General features: G+C 40.6%; 1 protein-coding gene across 9 annotated transcripts in view; it reads left to right on the top strand.

The window, feature by feature from the left end:
• LOC128738135 (arginine-glutamic acid dipeptide repeats protein) overlaps nucleotides 1-20,316 on the top strand; it is a 120,307-nt gene that overhangs the window by 12,928 nt on the left and 87,063 nt on the right. For all 9 annotated transcript variants that reach the window (XM_053833016.1, XM_053833020.1, XM_053833015.1 and 6 more), the window contains exon 2: nucleotides 181-1,268. The gene's annotated coding sequence lies outside the window, so the exon portion shown is untranslated. The remainder of the gene's footprint in view (nucleotides 1-180; nucleotides 1,269-20,316) is intronic.

Genomic DNA, 20,316 nt, shown 5'->3' with positions numbered 1-20,316 from the left:
CTTCTGCTTAGAGAAAGTACAAAACAATCCATCTTTGTTGTGGCGGTAGCAGCTTTCAGCCATCAAGTGTCCATTACTAACAATAAAACAATAAAAATAATGAAACGAACGTGTCTCGGTTCCAGCTTACTAGGTAACTAACTAACTCATATGTTTTCTGTTTTTGTTTTTTATTTGCAGGCTTTTAAAGATTGCACATCCAGTGAGTGAATCGAATGTTGTGAGCACAGCGGGCGCAATGTGATGAGGTTTAGCAGGAAAACAGAAATTTAACCAAACAATGTTTCTCCATTGGAAGTTGAACCGATGAAAAGCAGTGAATCCGAGTTGGGTACGTACATTCGTTGGTGGCGGTATAGTTCAAAACTCGACGTAAAAAGCTAAAGCTAAGGCAAAAGCTGTTAGAGGAAACAAAAAAAAACCGAAGAATTTCTACCGCAACAAAAAAGAAGAAGCGAAGAGTAATCGTGAGGTAAAACCTTGGTGAAAAATTGCTGTTTTTACTGGCTGCATGTCAAAACCTTCGTTCGTGTGTGTCACAGCAGCAGCAGCAGCAGCAGCTGTCTTAATGTTTCTGTCCAGTTTAGTACGGCTCGGTCTCGGTCAGTGGTGAGACAAAACAGTAATTAGAAAAAAAGAAACATTCATTACTCTGTGGGGCATAAACGAAGAAGAATTCTATTCAATAAAATTATTGAAGGTAGCTTAAATAAGAGGATAAATTGCAACTGGCAACTTATAGTGTAGAAGTGCGATTTTGTGTCAGTGTTAGTGAAAGTGTTAGTACCGTTCGAACGTCACTGCTGCTGTGGATGTCAAAGTGTATGGGTGTCGGTTAGTGGGAGAAGAAAAATCATCTGAATGAAGAAAAAAGTAGAAAAAAGATAATAAAGATTGCTCTCGAGCAGGCAAGCAAGCAAGCAGTGGAGCAAGAAGAAAACAAAATTGGAAAGGTAGGAGGAATATCTACTCCCTCACTTCTCGTGTCGCCTCCGTCAATCATCAATCAATTTGTAATTTGCCTACCGACAACACAGCGAACGAACCTGGGCGGGCAATAATACGGACGGTGCGGGGTAGCGTTTCCGCATGCGGCGGCGCCTCTGCCTGCTGTCTGTGCCAGTGCCAGTGCCAGTGTGCGACGTAGTCTACTGAGGCCACCAGCCAGCCAATCCGTTGGACGCGGACACGGACGAACGGTTGGTTGCCGCTTCGGTACACGGCTCCGAATAAGCTTACCTTCTGCGCGGCGACGGTCAAGCAAGCAAGTGAGTACTACACCTATTTTTTCCACCTCTTCACGAGTGCTACTTGATTATTATTTTTGAAATCCATTAAGGGCGAATGATATTACATACACACACGGCGTGCGGCATGGAAGAAGAGTGCACGGTAGCTGCGAGGTTCCGATCCGAGCGCTGATGTGTTTTAGTAGATTGTATTTGTAGCGTGAGAACTGAAATTGATCTTTGCTTATGTTCGATTGAAGAAATATTATTTCAATGTAATATGTTAAAAACTTAGACGAGAGAATTTTCCGGACGAAAAAGATGACGTTTCAATAGTTTGTAGCGTTTACTCCTTTAAAAAATGAATTCTTTCATAAGGAATTGCACAGTTGCGCTTGGATTGTGGGCCACACGCTTTGCACAAGATTGACAATTGCTGAAAAACTACATCAACTGATTTGTTAGGTCTTTTCTCACTGGAGACTGGATCTGGTCATGCACATATGATTGCGATAAAGTGAGTTCACATGATGCATTAAATAACAACGCGATGAGAAAGCGGTGGTCCTTCGGTTGTATATTTAGTCGAAATGGCCGCCGCAGACGCTGTTTCAGCAACTTTTGTGGTTCTTTGTGTTTTTTAATATTTTCTTAGCTCTCTGGCCGGACGGGGACCGGTCGTCGGCGTTCGTTTTGATCATATGACGTAATAATACGATAGCAAATTGAATCGTAAATCTCGATCAAAGCATGTCGAAAGCAAAATAGAATTATTAGCTACGGCGGTCAGTCAAGTAAGTAACTTCATCCATATTACGCGGGTTCAATTCAAACCCGGTTGTCGCATTGTTAGCTAAATTATGATTGTTCTTTTCAAATACATATATTAGGTATGTCTATGCTATGAGAATCATTAGCTTATGTTTCAAACTGGATGTTATTATGTGATGGAATTTTTCGCTTACGGGTTTAAACCCCCAATAAACAGTATTTGTGGCGCACAAAGACATGTGCCAATGTATGGATATATATGCGTTCGGTCCCAAGACAAATATGAAAGTTTAGAAAGCTCCTAATATATAGATTGTTGCATGAGCATATAAATTGCAGTTTTACATAGAGAGGAGATTGACAGTACAGTGGCTGTTCATAGTCTGACTGCCGAGGACCTGCTGGACATTGGTATTGATCATTTCGAGGATTTTTATATTCAACCGGTGAGCTGCAAAAAATTTCGTAAATTATCACTTGACAGGGGAAACTTACGAAACGAATTACGGCCCTCTAGTACTGTCGGGGTCGGCCTAGGCTGTCGTTCTCCAGCAGAATGTGCATCTTTCTCGACAGCGCTCACCCATTAGGCGCGCGGATTACTCAAGTCTATAGCCTTTTCTAGGTTCTTTGCTGAAAATAGTTTTGGTTAATCTTTCATCGAGCACTTTGGCCTCGTACCCAGCTTAGCGTAGCTTGCCACATTGTACAATCTTCACTAGTGTTGTATACTTGATACAGTGCGTGATTCATGCGTCTGCGCCAACCCCCATTTTCCGTTTTGCCACTAATGAACACCTTATAAAACCCAAACACTAGTCACTCAGCTTCCTTCATCGTCCATGATGCATGTCCGTAAAGGGCCACCGGGATAATTAATGTTCTGTTGAATGCCAGTTTTGTGTGAATTTTCAAACTACGGGTCTTCTGCTGACTACGTAATCCGTAGAAAAGCCGAATCGCGGCTATAATTCGTCGTTTTACTTCGCGGGTTACATTTTTCTCACATGTCACCAAGCTCCATTACTTCATATCGTTCTCCATTCAGCTTTACCTTGGCACCAACACCATTTGGACTCTCACGGCCAATCTCCCAAGCTAGCTTTCATCAAACGTCACGAAAGCAGCTGACGCATGATTTTGACTCATCCAGCGTCGCACGAATCCGCGTAACTAGTTTCGTCGGAAAACCATGCTTGAGCATTATCTGTCACATCTCATTTCGTTTGACTGAATTGTATGCCGCCTTGAAGTTCACAAACAAATGAGGAGACTGCAAGTTGTACTCCCGGAGCTTGTCTAGTAACTGACGCAGGGTAAACTTCTGATCCGTCGTGGAGCGATTCTCACGAAAACGAAAACCAGTTTGCTACTCGCCGACGAAGCACTCCGCTAACGGTCTCAGTTCACAGGACAGGATACGGAAAAGCCCCTCCATAGTTTTTAAATCCGACTCTAAGTCCCGTTTTGAAAATTGGGGATATGAGGCCAACCGATCAGTCCGGCATTCGTTCTTCCTCTCATATCCTGACAATGATCAGGAGGATTGCTTCGTACAATCGCTCGATCCCCGCATTTAGAAGCCAGGATACCGTCCTTCCCAGCAGCCTTACCGTTTTTCAGCTCACTGTTTGCCTTCTTAACCTCTTCCTGTGCCAGCGGCTCCTCAGCTTGGCCACCGTTTGAAATTCTTATCCTGTTTCTACCGATCTTCGTGTTTACCTCTCCATTCAACAACATCTGGAAGTGCTCCTTCCACGTGGCTGCCATCGCCGTTTTGTAAGTAAGCAGGTTGCCAGTACTATTATTGCACATCACAGCCATGGCAAAATTCCTGCATCTCATTGTTTTGTAGAAACTTCGGTTGTCGTTGCTGGCGAATTAGTGCTCTGCACCGGCGAGCACTTGCTTCTCGGTAAAATTTGAGGTCGTTAGCATGTAATAGTCTCGGAAATTTCAATTTTTCACAAAGAACATCGATGAAAAGAACGAACAGCAACGGTCCCAAGACACTGCCTTGAAGAACATACACGGAAATGATTCTGGGACGAAGTAGAGCCTGTTCCGCCAACTCTCACTGTTGAGCTGCGCCCCATCAGAACAGAATCTATTGTGTCAGCCATTCCGGTACACTCATCCTTCTAAACTTCTCAACTGCTAGAGTATGTGGTACCTTATCAAAAGCTTTGGAAAAATCAATATAGGCTGAGTCGATGTGTTATTGACATTCGATTTTTTTCCGCAATAGTCAAATTTTGTAGTGGTCGAACGTTTTTTATGAAGCCTTGTTGGTTTGCAAAAATTAAAGATTTGACAGATTAGCAGAGCGAATCGTGCACCATACTTTCAAGAACCTCTGGCAGGGGAGATAGCTAAGAATAGAGATTCGATGGTAGTTCTCTTCTTCGTTGAATGAAACAGATTTATAAATCGGTATGATGGAAACGGATTTTAAAATAGTTGGGAAGTGCCTTTCGTTGATTAAACAGTAGAGTAGGGCGGGGCATAAGTGCGATGTTTGAGGTTGTCATCAATTTTCGTGTGACCACTAGCGGGGCAAAAGTGCGAAGCTCGAATCCATGAAATTAGCACAACAATATCTAACAAAACCATATCATCTCCAATCTGCGTTATGTTTCGGTAAGGAATATTGTCAATTTGCGCCTTTCCTATTTTGCGCTGGTGTATTGCAGCCATCGTTAGATCAAAACTTTTCCAAGCGTTTGCTTGGAACATAGTTTTCCTTCGGCCAACATCTGTAGAGCACACAGTTTTCTGCAGATCTTCCATTTCTAGTATCTGTAATATAGTGCGTAAAGCTGTATATAATTAGCTATACATTTTTGCCTCGTCCATGAATCGCACTTTTGCCCCATCCGTGAATCGCACTTTTACTCCGCTAGGCCGGGGTTAGATTAAATTACGAAAAAGCGAAATATATTTTGTAAATTCTTTTCACGCTATTTTCAAAACAGATATGTGAGTGATGTAAAACGCTGCTTCAAATTTTCGACAAGTAATTTTCTCCTGTTGATATAACATTTGCCATATTATGAAAAATTACATCAAAACCGCCCTAAAATAACATTTGCACATAATTCAGCAAATATGCTTCGTAAGCAACCAAAGTTTACGTTGGATGCAAGCTGTCAAAGTAGTCACCCATCCATGTCAATGTAGTCAATTTACTCGGAATCTGCACCGATAAATCATTGAATCGCACTTTTACCCGCATCGCACTTTTACCCCTCCTTACTCTATACTTTTTTGTATGCCTAAAGGGCATTGGGTTCAAAAATGCCTCTGTGACAGCCACGAAGACTGTCTTTTGTTGCTGGCTCCGATTGCTGTACACAGTTTGCGAATTGCTCATACCCATTGAAGGAGTTGAGCTAGGTTGTAAGACTGAACCCCAATTAGGTGCTACATGGTTAATACCATGTACCAATAATCCTCTTGGGATGGAGTTTCCATACAGAGTATGGAGTTAATAGGTAGCTTCCGAAGAAGCTGTACCTGGAAGACGCAAGTGCTCTACAGGAGCAGAGCAAGTGCGCTGAACTTTCTAGTGCTAAGCTGCAAAAGCGGCAAATGTCAGTTAAGGCCTTGCCAATTCACTTCAAATGGTAAAAAGAGGGGCAATAGCCGGTGAGGAGTCCCGTGATTGTGCGCAGTTCAGTAAACACAACACAAACAGTATACTTACAGAGTAAGCGAGAAAGTTCATCCGAACCGGGTCCTGTTGATCCATCGATTGATTGCAACCTCAGTAGGATACCGTGGGACTAGAAATTCATTCTCGGTTCGTTCTGGTTTGTGAAATTTTCTCTCCAGATTTTTCTAGATTGCTGGAAAAATTTGCTCCCATTTTCATAAACAATGTTCTACGATAAACTGGTTCAAGAGTAATTAATTTTCAAAATAAGCGTTGTCAACGAAAATCTCGTTGGAGTTTCGTTTGGAGTCTTCTGCGAAGATACCTAGATTAATTCGAATTTTTAAATATTGTTTCAAAACTATGTTCCATCTTCTAAAACCTTTTTCCAAATCCTGAAAATGTTCATCTACTGAAATACCCTCGCCAAAAATTTCATCCCGAGCGGCTTCAAATAATAACCATTCACGTCCGATTCGTCCGATCGTTGTAATCGATAAAAATTACTCCGGTAACTACGTTAGTATCCGGTCCCTCCTGTTAGTAGCTAGTCTGGTACCATTGGGCCAAAGTAGAAGGACGAAACCGGCAGGCATCAAGGCAACAACACAAGAATGTGTACTGTGTCTGTCAGTATAAATCGTCATCGACATGAACGAGCGGAATTCATTCTCGGGCTCTCGATTTGTCCGATGTTGTTGATATCAAGAAATAGTCCCTGTGCGGCTACCCCTCGTCCCCTCATACGGTGCACCCAGTCTTAGTCAACACTCCTTACCAGCCAGGCAGAGCGAGCAAATACATACACTTTGATCAATGTTCCAATATCGATGGCAGGACTGTAGTACCGTTGTTGCTTTCCGTCTTCCTGTGCAAAGATGGGTTTGTCAAAGATGCTGTGAACGACTGTGTCTAGTAGAGGATTTTACTGTCAGATCGAAATAAAATGTTCTGTGCAAGTTGTTTTCGACTCTTTTTTTTTTGTTTCGCTTCGAATTCGAAATAAAGACGATTTGCTCACTTTTCAATCCTAAATCTTCCACAGGCGTGCCGGGGCGGTCGGTTCAGTACTTCCTCCAAAATGGCTTTTCCGGGCGCGTTTGTTTTCCCTTATTTATTTTTCACCGGCCTTCGGTTTCCACTGCCTGCCTGCCACCGTCACCACGCCGCAGTGTGATCCGATCCGTTTCAGCCAATTCCGCAATCTCACCAAACTTAGATTTGCTCCACGACGAGTGCACACGTTCGGAAAACAGGCAAGCACACCACGGATGGATGAATTGCTGTGGAGGAAAATCTGTCGTATCTTTATCGGGAGATTTCAAACCCTCTTCAGAATGGCTTCGAATTTGCGATGACGACGACGACGACAACGACACCGAGCGAGGACGGATTCGTCCCGTTGTGATTCGAAAAAATCGACTCGCTGCTGCGGCTGCTGTTGAAAGGGGTGCACTTCGCAGAAGGCGAACAAATTTATTCATAGACATATCAGATGAGCGATCGATCGGATTTCGGTAAACGGGAAGGCGCACCGGGACCGGTATTTTTTGTCACCATTAGCCGTTGTGGGACACACAATACGGATGATGATGATGATGATGATGCTGATGAAAACAATGATGGGAATGATTTTTGCTTGAATGAGAATGCTATTTTTAGTTTGGATTACGCTACAGCTTTATTGGACAGTATCATCGGAAGCCGATGGTTTATTACCACTTTCATTCAGCTTTTTCTACTCAGGCCAATGTGTTCGATTATTCTGGTAATTTTATCTAAACGGCGATTGATTGTTGTGGTCAATTATAAATATTTATTCGAAGTTGCAATCTCCACATTTATTTATTTGTTTATTCGGACATGTTGAAATCTATATCCAAACATATTTAATATGATCCGCGCTACAATGTCGCGAAATTAAACTTTGAACAAATCAGGAAATGAAGGAAAGAACTGCTAGTAACATTGGTGTGCTATTATAAGTGTCTAGGGGATTACTTTTCCAATCGATTGTGCAGCACGTAATCCCTGTAAATCCGGTGATATATATCACTGCATTTAGATACAACCATGAAAGCCGAAGGGAACACTCACCCTTCGTGCTTATAAAGTATACAACTTGACAAAATGTTTTGTTTCAGGATTAGTCGAAACTTTGCACTCTTTTCTTGCATCAATATAAAATTTATTTTTTATTACTGCTTTAAACCCCATTCGTTGGGCTGTTGAATTGTAGCCAACCGATTGTCTTAGATGAAATCAGCCTATATTTGAGGATATGAGCGCTTTATTTAAGTATAGTGATCTGGCAGAGAGCTAGGTTTGGATAGTTTGTATATTACTAATTTTGATTGGTGGTTTTTGTGACTCTACTTGGTTAGAAATGCGGACAAGATCTCGATAGCTAAAGCTTGCTTCAGATAGTATTTCAGTTATTTATTAATAAATTCAAGATCTGTTCTTACACAAATGTAGCATTTTCTTTATACTTTTAAGAAAAAATACGTTTAAAATTATTCATCGCGGTTTCGAAGGAATTCTCGAACTTTTCCTGTAATACGGCTCATTAGGCGGCGCACACTTTCTTCGTCCATCGTTTTGGCTATCTTGTTCCACCAGGTCTTCATGTGATTGATGTCTTTGACAACTTTTCCCTTTGCCTTGAGTCTCCTTTTTATGATTGTCCAGTATTTCTCTATAGGGCGGGCGTAACTGGGTGGTTTAAGGTCTTCCGGAAAAAACTGGGCCCTCTTTCTCTGCATACCATTCTTGAACGACTTTGCTGTAATAACAGCATGCCAAATCTGGCCAAAACATCACGGGATGGTGGTGGAATCGAATGAACGTTTTAAGAGACACTCCATTTGGTACAGTTCCGACGTCATTGTCTTATTTGTAACGAAAACTTTTGTTTTTCTGCCACAGTTGCAAATGCCCTGCCAAATCATAAATTTTCGTGCAAATTTGTCGGCAAAAACAAATTTAAAGTTGCTTGGAACATCCCCCCGAGCCGTTGCCAAGTAAAATTTTTGACCTGGCATTTGCCCGAAGTCAGCCCTGACGTAGATTTTATCGTTCAGAAGACACCCGTCGAACTTGCTTAGTACCCGGTCGTATAGCTTTCGAGCACGGATTTTGGCCACACTATTCTGTTTTATGGTTCGATTTGGCTGTTTGTTAGCTCGATTCGACTCGATTCCTTCCCGGAGAGGAATTCTCACGGTACTATGGGCAGCACCGAATTTTCCGACCAAAACACGATCCGATAGATTGGGATTCCTCTTGATGGTCTTCAAAATCTTACCACGCGGTTTTCGGTCGACAGTTCCACTCCGACGATTGAGGCTTCCGAATCGTCGTAAATGTTTCCTTATACCGTTTGATAACGCGCTATACGGTATTTCTGGGCAATTTCAGCTGTTTAGCAAGCCTAGATGCAGACCACAATGGATTTTCCAAATAACTGTGCACAATTTTTCCCCTTCTTTCGGCTTCCCTGTTGTTTGTTTGAAAAATACAGCCGTTTTGCGGAATGTCAAAAATACAGAGGTGAAGCTAACAAAATTTCCGACACGTGAGCGCCAAGAACTTCCAAATCCGTCCACCAAGAGCGCCACAATATGAGCAAAAGTTTGTTCCTATTCTAAATGAAGCAAGCTTTAGTAACTTCGATGAGGCAACGGATATGTTCTTCAGAAATCCTAGTATTTGAACTATATAACAGTACTAAAACGAATGTAGCGCGCATAGTCTTTAATGTGTTATAACTATTTTCATTAAAATGTAAGTAATTTGCTGATTTTTATGTAATAAACATCAAAACCACTGTTTCTCCACTAGCACGTATTCGCTTAACGGGTGACATCTAAAATTTTGGAATTTTTTTTCTCAAGCTGTCAAAAAAAGACAGATACATGAAGAAGATCTAATTTATCGAAATTAAAGATACATTATCCATTGTTGAAAAAAAATTAGTGTACATTTGAAAACGGTCCGTAATCGGCTGTTCGGCGAAGCTTCCGTTTGATGTCCGAACAGGAGCGTTGTACTGCCGCCATGTCGACTTTGCGAATGCATTCCTTGATTCGACCAATCAACTGTTTGCAATTCGTGGCTCTCCAGTTATTTTTGTGCACCAAAGAACTCAAAATCCCGAAGAAATCTTTGATTGGGCGCACTGAGACAGATTTTTCGGGTCGGGGTTTTTGGGTAAAAATGGGATCGAATGGGTATTCAAGAACGATTGTGTTTTTTGGCGTAATGCGATGATGCTCTATCCGGCCAAAACACGTATTGTCCATCTGCATGATGTTTTTGTAGAAACGGGATCAAAATTGTCTTCAAATATTCTTCTGGTTCTTCTGGTGCATCTTAATTGATAGCTAAACCTGGGGGCTTGTTGTTGAAGAAACGAGAAAGAGAACGATGTCCTTCTGCGTCCATAATTTTAGCTGGTCTTCCACTTCCTTGCTTGCGAATAGTTGTTGGGCATCTTAGGATATGGTAAATAGCCGAAGCCGCAACATATTCGCTTTTTAAATGTTTTACCGTATACTTTTTGCTGAGATTTTTGTGGCAGTTCGTATAAGTGTACAACGCGCTCTCGAAATGCTTCTTGTTTCGACGAAACTTTAAGCAAAACAAGGCAATCATAAACAAAACAAACAATATTGACAAAAGAGGAGAGAGAGAGTTAACACATACGTACCATCATTTTTCTCTGAGCTCGTTTGTTGTTGAGTATAGGGGCCGTGAAAAATTTCCAAAATTTTAGTTGTCACCCGTTACATGTAGGGGTCCAGGGGATACAATTTCGTATCCCCTGTAGGGAATTTAAATTTCGGGACAAAAATATTTGCGGTTAAACAGCATGTCTCAGCTCAATGTGGTCTTCGGCAACTTTTGGAATAAAAAATTGATGCATATTTTAAAGGGGTCGTCCAATATTTAAGCGTGACTTAAACAACAATTTAAGTAATAACTTTTTGAGTAAACCTTTTTTCACCTTTTTGGTTTCAAAATATTAAAGATAAACCAATTTCAAGTAATTTTCGTGAAGATATGAAACTTCTACCTTTTACCCATTTTCAGCAATAAAGCTTTGTTTATAAACGACCCCTCAAATCACATTTCTTCTTGAAACATGTTTATTTCAACAGACAGCTGTTATGGTCTAGGAAATATTTTGCACATAAAAGAGGAACATTTTTGCTGTAGACTGTTTTGCTTTATATGCATCATTTTATAAGATATTACTGATTTTAGGTTAAAAACCGTCTGCTGAAAAATCCGTATATCTTAGCCATCTGCAAGTATCTGCAATTAGTTTGCATACCAATTTGTAGGGAATTATTAAAGCTATCTGCCCAAATGTGTATTTCAGAGAATACCTGGGAATACCTGGGAATAGTGCGGATTTTTTTTCATACATTTTATAATTTAATAAATATGCGTCCTAGCGTCAAACAGTCTTCACAGAAAATATGTATTTCAATATACTAAATAACTTTGTAGAACATTTGAAAGCAATAAAATAATCGTGTGCAAAGTTATTGAGTGTTTTTTAATTGATTTTTAAGTGCTCTTTTTTAACACATCATTATATTTCGTAACCGGTAAGAGATAGATAGTTACTTTATTCAGCAAAGTTGCTTATTTTAGTGTTTTCTGCAACTTTTGGAGAAAAAACTTTTTTTTAAATTAAGTAAACAAAAGTTTGTATCACCCTCACTGAATTCACTGTCACCCTAATAGTGCAGGAAGATGCGCTATATTTTATTATTTTACTTCTCCGAAGACACCACCCTTGAAAAAATACACATTTTTCATCAAATGGTTTTTAGTCTAAAAATAGTTATATCTTATTAATTAATGCAGAAAAAGCAAAACAGTCTTCAGCAAAAATATTCCTCTTTTATGTGCAAAATGTTGTCTAGACTCTAGAACATCACATTGAGCTAACTGTTTAAATAAACATGTCACAAGAAGAAATATGATTTGAGGGGTCATTTATAAACAAAGGTCTATTGCTGAAAATGGGTAAAAGGTAGAAGTTTGATATCTTCACAAAAAATACTTGAAATGGGTTTATCTTTCATATTTTGAAACCAAAAAGGTGAAAAAAAATTTACTCAAAAAGTTATTACTTAAATTGTTGTTAAAGTAACACGTAAATATTGGACGATCCCTTCAAAAGATGCATCATTTTTTCATTCAAAAAGTTGCCGAAGGCAACATTGAGCTCAGACACGCCGTTCAACTGCAAATATATTTGTCCCGAAATTTTAATTTCTGGCCCATAGTGCAGAGGTGATTTTCGCAGGGGGCTGCTCTCTCGCATTGGCTGGGGTTGCCCACATGCCAAATTTTGTTCCATTTACTTGATTAGTTCTCGAGTTTTGAGAAAATTTGTTTTTCATTTGTTTGGGAGCCTCCCCCCCTCTTAGAGGGGGGAGGAGACTTAATACGCCATAGAAAAAAATCCTGTCTCCAAAAACCCCCACATGCTAAATTTGGTTTCATTTGCTTGATTAGTTCTCGAGTTATGAGGAAATTTGTGTTTCATTTGCATGGGAGTCCCCCCTCCTAAAGAAGGAAAGGATCCTAATTCACCATAGAAAAAATTCTTGTCTCCAAAAACCCCCACATGCCCAATTTGGTTCCATATGCTTGATTAGTTCTCGAGTTATGAGGAAACTTGTGTTTGATTTGTATGGGAGCCCCCACCTCTTAAAGTAGGGATAGGTCTCAATTCACCACAGAAAAAATTCCTACCTCCAAAAACCCCCACATGCTGAATTTGGTTCCATATGCTGGATTAGTTCTCGAGTTATGAAAAAATTTGTGTTTCATTTGTATGGAGCCCCCCCTCTGAAAGACGGAAAAGGTTCTAGTTCACCATAAAAAAAAATCTTGCCTCCAAAAGCCCCACATGCCAAATTTGGTTCCATTTGCTTTATTAGTTCTCGAATTATGAGGAAATTTGTTCCATTTGTATGAGAGCCCCCCCCTCTTAAAGAAAGAAAGGGAAATTCACCATAGAAAAAATTATTAAAGGAGGGAGAGGTCTCAATTCACCATCTAAAAAAATCCTGCTTCTAAAAACCCCCACGCGCTAAATTTGGTTTCATTTGCTTGAATTGTTCTCGAGTTATGAGGAAATTTGTATTTCATCTGTATCGGAGCCCCCCTCTTAAAGAAGGAAAGGGTCCTAATTCACCATAGAAAAAATTCTTGTCTCCAAAAACCCTTTCATGCCCAATTTGGTTTCATTTGCTTAATTAGTTCTCGAGTTATGAGTAAATTTTTATTTCATTTGTATGGGAGCCCCCCCTTTTAAAGTAGGGAGAGGTCTCAATTTCCAACAGAAATAAATCCTGCCTCTAAAAACCCCCACATGCCTACTTTGGATCCATATGCATGATTAGTTCTCGAATTATGAGGAAACTTGTATTTCATTTGTATGGGAGCCCCCCCTCTTAAAGACGAAAAGGGTCCCAATTCATCATAGAAATAATTCTTGCCTCCAAAAACCCCCACATGCCAAATTTGGTTCCATATGCTTGATTAGTTCTCGAGTTGAGAAAATTTGTATTTCATTTGTATGGGAGCCCCCCCCCCTCTTAAAGTCGGAAAGGGTCCTTATTCACCATAGAAAAAATTCTTGCCTCCCAAAACCCCCGCATGCTAAATTTGGTTCCATTTGTTTGATTAGTTCTCGAGTTACGAGGAAATTTATATTCCATTTGTATGGAGCTCCCCCTCTTAGAGAGAGAACAGTTCTCAATTCACCATAGAAAAAACTGCTTTCTCCAGAAACCCTCACACGCCAAATTTGGTTCCGTATGCTTAATTAGTTCTCGAGTTATGCAGAAATTTGTTTTTCATTTGTATGGGGAGGGGTGTCTAACCATCATAAGAACCTTACCCAAAATCCCATGCATACAAATTTTCACGCCGGTCGGTTCAGTAGCTTCCGAATCTATAAGTAACACAGAACAGAAGTTTATTTTTATAGGTATACAGAAGTTCATTTTTATAGGTATAGATATGACCATCCGGATGGTATGCTGTTACATATGTGAATGAGCTAATTCTGCCAAATGACAATTCGCTAATTAGCAGATCATGCTAAAAGACAACACTAAGTACCAGCGTTGCCAACCGGATTTTACGAAAATCTGGAAAACGAGAATAAAAATGTCTGGCAAAAATCTGGCTGCCATTTGGCCTAATGGAAGACAATGTGTGAAAAGCGTCTTTTTTTGTCTGATTATGCATCAAAAAGTCTGGAAAATCCAGACAAATCGGGAAGGTTGGCAACGCTGCTAAGTACCATGAAGCAAATTAAGTTAACTAGTGTAATACAGACCTGGAAGCGCGTTTCACCTTCTGCTGTTTTCTTGAATTTTTGACATATGTTTTTAAGAAGCAATCGATTGTCTAAGATCTAAGTTATGGTCATATTTGCCTCTAGTACTGCGTGACATTAGGAACATGTCATAACCCCGCAATAAATTGGCTTCCAAGTGATCTCTTATACGCACTCTGTAACAAATTAAGCCAAACTGCCAAAAGGGCTACAACTTGGTCGATCGCATCTGTTAACGCCTATGGATTTGGGGACACCATAAGGGACAACAACCGGAAGTCTAGCCAACCACTTGCTGCCCTGTCATCCTACACTGATGCGATGTAGTGTCCTCTTCATAAACTCTCCTCATATACTCGTGCAGCGGCGGATCGTTGGTTGCCAGCCAGCCAACCATCCAGCCATCCAGCTTGGCCCGTTGTAGATAGCAAACCACATTGGCCTCTTCCTTCCTCTTGAGCAGCAATTTGCTTTCCGACAACGGCCGGGCCGGGCAACGGATAAGGGTGCGACACAGAGAACCCAATGTTTATTAAACTGCTTACATCTACTTAATAATATTAACAGCAATCAAAACGAAACGAACCAATGAATACACGGTCCGGATCCGATGTTTTGCTCGGCACAAAGCATGTAGGCACGCATATACATACAAATGTATAGACACGCGCACGAGCGGACAGACACGAGTTACTACACAACAACCCGAACCCAATGGCGATGGTTCTGACGTCGCTCACAGGAACGAGAAAAGGGCGAATGTTGGAACATGGAGTAATCGGCGTCCCCTGTTTTCCGGTTTCTACCACGCTAAATGGGTATATACGTACCCCCTGTGTACATTGCAGGATAATCAATTCAGGGTGAGCACGGAAAAATGTTGGCTATTGAACTTGGGTTTTACTCCCAGTCTGCTAGGCTAAAATTACCAAGAGAGTGTGTCTTATGGGAATGGAAAGATGGTTTAATGTTTACGACGTGTCGGTAATTGCAAAGTGCACAACAACAAAAAAGCGCTCGGATGTCTTCATGCGTGGACAGCTCGTATCAGCTTTCAAATAATTGGTCTGGTTGTTATGGGCTTACAATGTTTTTAGTCATGTTGCTAATTTTTCGTGTCCATATCGGTTGGCCATTTTTCGCAATGGATCCTTCCGTTCGGTTCTGTTCCGTTCCGTTCCGTTCGGCGCACGAAAAGAAACGGCGGTAATCGGAGCGAAAGTTTAGCACCACAGCAAGCAGCACACATTCAAGCTGTTGATCAGCCCCAAGCACCAAATGACGACACGACGAGGGTTGCCAAGTGTTACGCCAGATTGTTATCTTATCACATTATTTCTCTTCAATCCGATCCGAAAAACCAAATCTGCCGCGGAGAGAAGAGCACAGCATAGACGATGAACTACTTGCCTGCCCGTTCCAGCGGCGCGCGGTGTGGTGTGATGCCAGGAAATGATGATGCTAAGGCAGATAATGATGTCAACGATGAGTGTGTCCTGCTACTAAACAGATGAGTAATACAGAACCATTTAGTCATTACCGGCTTGTTGAGGAAAGCTACGTTAGAATTGTCCGTAATGGTGGTAGGCAAGATTGTCATTTAAAATGGGCGATTAAGTTCATCTGGGTACTCATCACCTTTTTGTACATTTAACTAATTGTTACGAGCAAACCCCCAACTAGCAGTTGTGTAGGAATCGTGTTTTATTGGTTCCTCAACTCAGAGTTAGAACAAAATCGAGGCAGTTTTAAATTTTGAATATGCGGATATGCTTCTTAAATAGTTTATTCTTTTTTTTTTTAATTTTATTGTTGCCAAAAATTTAGATTGGTATGCTTCCTTTTGATTACACTTTGCTGAATTGTAGAAAGTTCTATGTCGAAGTACGACTCTGATCTAACAAGCTAGTCGTCACATATTCGAATTTCCACTGAAAGGTGCACTTAGTCAATATGATCGTTCACTTGACCCGCAATTGTTCTGTATGCTAACACCTGACTGTCTAAGTCTATCGAATAAAAATGAGACCATGAGTCGAAGTATCGAAAGCGAAACATCAAAAGTCAAGACTTTGCTTTGAGTGCTAACTTTGGAGTACCTCAGAGAAGCATATTGGAACCATTTCTGTTCTCGATCTTTTTATGCTATTTATTAACGCTTTGGAAGAGCTGGTAGCGCTATACAAAGGCAACGTTGCCAAGGCTAATAAAATGTGCATTTAAAGCTCTTCCAGCTTTTAAATAAACTTTCAAGTTAGCAAAACAGTCCCTGGTCAATCAAATTGGAAGTAAATTGAAATTAAGGCGCTACTTTTCAAAGGATGCAAATGAAAATTCATTTGCATAACTTCGTATTCCAACTGACAATCTCCATGCATTTAACAAAATATTTAAAGCATCAGAGTAATTAATCTACCGACATCATTATTGTTTCCAATCTCCATCGAATCAAAAGGCCACCCACCCGGACCGAACCGAACTAATACCATTTGATGTAAGTCGCTTCTACCGATATTGCTATTTGCGGACTACTCGAATCACTTGTTCTCCGGGAGGAAAATGCAAGAACACTCAAAACCTATCTAGGTACCTCTACGCTTTGCCCAACAAGCTCACAATCAAACACTTCTTTCGAGGCTATTTGCCTAGCTAGCTAGCTAGCTATAGCTAGCAAGCTAGTAGACACACAGTAGATCCGGACAAGTCCGACAAGTGGCCGATCCTAGTGCAGAGCTCACTGCAAGAAAATCAACCATGTACGGAAATCGACCCTCTATCGATATGGCGGTGCTCCACACAACCACAGCAGGTAGGCACACAGCCATCAGCTCCGCTTTGAATCAATATGTCGAACGGATGATTGAGTACAGAATTGGACAAAATGTTTGTTTGTATATCTTAATGAACTGACGATAGGAAATGTTTCCATTTTTCATCAATTATTTATACGTCTGCCTATCGACCTCTCCAACTGGGCTGCCGCTTGTATGCACTGTTGTGCCATGCAATAGGGTAGTTTGACTTCGAAAAGACTATTGAGTTGAACATTCCAATAAAGTAAAATTACGTTTAACTAGAAATGAGGATGCGGTTGGAGTTAATACATTTCTAATTGTTAATTGACCTGTGGCATAGACTAGAATATTGCAACCGGCCGAACACAGTTTTGCGCAGTCCGTTTCTCTTTCTGGGTTGGTTGATTTGCATTGCACACAGTTGCTGCTGTAGCCATCGAAGGAAGGAAGACGTGAGCAGAATACGGTTCCCGCCCGAGGAGTTTGTTAGTTTAGTTGCAAGCAGCAAATCTATCTATCTGCTTGCCGCATATGTTACACACGTGCCATCGACCATCGGAACGTCGATAAGAGCGATAACGTTATCTGCGCCAATGTCAATTAGCTCGTTGCATTGTTACCCACTTCTACCCGGCTTCGCCAGTCCAGTCCGGGTGCTTTAATTTGGTAAAACATGATTACGAACCAGAGATAGCGATACAATTTGAATTGAATTGCTAAATCAGCAATCATGTCTTTCCGTTCGGTTAGCTTTGTTTAGCTGCTTTTTTTTTTCGTAGCTAACGATACTTGATAATTAATTTTGTTTGTGAAAGTTATTTCAATTAGCTTTGCCTTTTAATTTGGTATGCCTATTGATCATCGGAATTTTGATAACGACCAATTCATCACTTACCAACAGATTAGAAGTACTTAGTAGCAATTTAGTTTGACATCAATTAGGACCGAACTAAACACACATACATTTGAAACCGTGCTGTTATCAATCTACGTTTCTTAAAATATTATAAACTGCGATTCTCATTATAGTAGTCCTTATTCCCTACGATAAAACTGAGCCTTGACTTGGAATAGGGCTTAACTAATCAGTAAATGAATAGCGGTGACGTTTACTTCTGAATGTGGGTATATGTCAAAATACTTTTGTAATTTCAAGTGGGACTCAGGGTAAAAATTAGCAAATGTGATTGTTGCGTTGTTCAGAAAGTGCCTTTATTCCGTTTAAGAATAAGGCCAGTACAGGTATCTCTGATAATTAATACATTAATGTTTCTCGGGTTCAACCCTATTTTTTACAGCTATCACAAATATCTCCGAAAAATGTCTGATTTATTGGCTCGGCCGTGGGCTTAGGATTAGTAAGGGGATGTAACCGGGATACCAAACCCGGTTTGGATGCCAAAGGAAAAGGAACATTCTACAATGATTACGAATTACGATGAACTAAGTCAATTCTTATAATATACTAGCTGACCCGACAAACTTCGTATTGCCACAAATTAAACTGTATTGTACATAAATCTGAATCTCGGATGACCGTTTTCACAATATCGAGTTTTGCAAGTTTCTGAGGAGTTCATGGGCGTTTTAATATACAAATTTTCCTCACAGTAAAGTAAAAAACAACTCCCCCCATTGCTTAGCCTGATAAAATAAAGCGGATAGCATTTAAATATTCGCTATCATTACAAACCATTTCTCCGAATACCATTTTGCGGAACACCAATTCTCGGTTGACCATAACGCGGAATATAGAGTTTCGCAGAATACCATTACCCAACTGAAGGAAAGTAATAGAGGTCAGTAGATCTAGGAAAATAAATAAACCTAGATAGAGGTAATCTCTATGGGGGCCTGCCCCCGCAGTGGCCAGCGCTTCCGACGGCAGGTCGCCGGCAAAAATCGCGGCTGTGGCCGTCTCGCGCTGAATTATCTAATGTTACTATTGATAGTTTTTGGTGGTCTTGTTATTGATTAATGTTTTATGAAAAAGTCTAAAATTTCTCGAGTTCGATTAGTTTTTGAGTTACGCAAAAATTTCTGTTATTTGTATGAGAGTCCTTATCCCCCTACCATAGGGGTGAGGGGTCTCAAACCATCATTAAAAAATTCCTGCCCTCAAAACCCCCCCACATGCCAAATCTGGTTCCATTTGCTTGATTAGTTTTCGAGTTATGAGGAAATTTGTATTTCATTTGTATGGGAGCCCACCTTTCTAAAAAGGTATGGGGTCCTAATTTATTATAGATAAAATTCATGCCTCCAAAAACACCCACATGCCAAGTATGGTTCCATTTGATTAATTAGTTTTCGAGTTCTGAGGAAATTTGTATTTCATTTGTATAGGAGCCCCCCCGGCCACCTAAAGTGGGGAGCCCATGGAACCATCGAAAAAATTCTTGTCTTCAAAAACACCCACATGTCAAATTTTGTTACATTTGCTTGATTAGTTCCCGAGTTATGTAGAAATTTATGTTTCATTTGTATGGGAGCTCCCTCCTCTTAGTGGGAGGAGGGGTCTCTAACCATCATAAGAACCTTCCCTGGCACCAAAAACCCCTATATGCAAATTTTCACTCCGATCGGTTCAGTAGTTTTCGATTCTATAAGGAACAGGGCAGATAGAAATCCATTTTTATAGGCATAGATTTGTCTGGGAGTCCCCCCTCTTAGTGGGGGGGTTTTTTACCATCATAAGAACCATCCCTGGCCCCAAAAACCCCTATATGCAAATTTTCACTCCGATCGGTACAATAGTTTTCGATTCTATAAGGAACATACGGGCAGACTGACAGAAATCCATTTTTATAGGAATAGATTTGTATGGGGGCTCCCCCTATTAGTGGGGGGAGGGGTCTTTTACCATCGTAAGAACCTTCCCTGGCCCCAAAAACCCCTCCATGCAAATTTTCACGCCGATTGGTTCAGTAATTTTCGATTCTATAAGGAACATAGGGACAGACAGACAGAAATCCATTTTTATAGGTATAGACTAGCTGACCCGACAAACTTCGTATTGCCACAAATTAACCTGTATTGTACATAAATCATGAATCTCGGATGATCTTTGTCACAATCTCGAGTTTTGCAAACCCCCCAGTGGGCGGCGCTTCCGACAGTGGGTCACCGGCAACACTCGCGATCGTCTCGTCCTAAATGATCTAGTGTTACTATAGATAGTTTTTGTAGTCTTGTATTGACTAATGTTTTATGGAAGAGTCTCGAATTTCTCGAGTTCGATTAGTTTTTGAGTTTCGCAAAAATTTCTGTTTTATTTGTATGAGAGTCCATATCCCCCTACCACAGGGGTGAGAGGTCTCTAACTATCGTAAAATAAATTCAAGACTCCAAAATCTCCCACATGCCAAATTTGGTTCCATTTGCTTGATTAGTTCTCAAGTTATAAGGAAATTTGAATTTCATTTGTATGGGAGCTCCCCTCTTAAAAGGGGAAGGGGTCGTAATTCACCATAGAAAAAATTTCTGCCATCT

Source organism: Sabethes cyaneus, chromosome 2 (assembly GCF_943734655.1).
Source record: "Sabethes cyaneus chromosome 2, idSabCyanKW18_F2, whole genome shotgun sequence".
Taxonomy (NCBI): domain Eukaryota; kingdom Metazoa; phylum Arthropoda; class Insecta; order Diptera; family Culicidae; genus Sabethes; species Sabethes cyaneus.
Note: the sequence above shows the minus strand (reverse complement) of the source record. Positions and strands in the feature narration are given on the sequence as shown.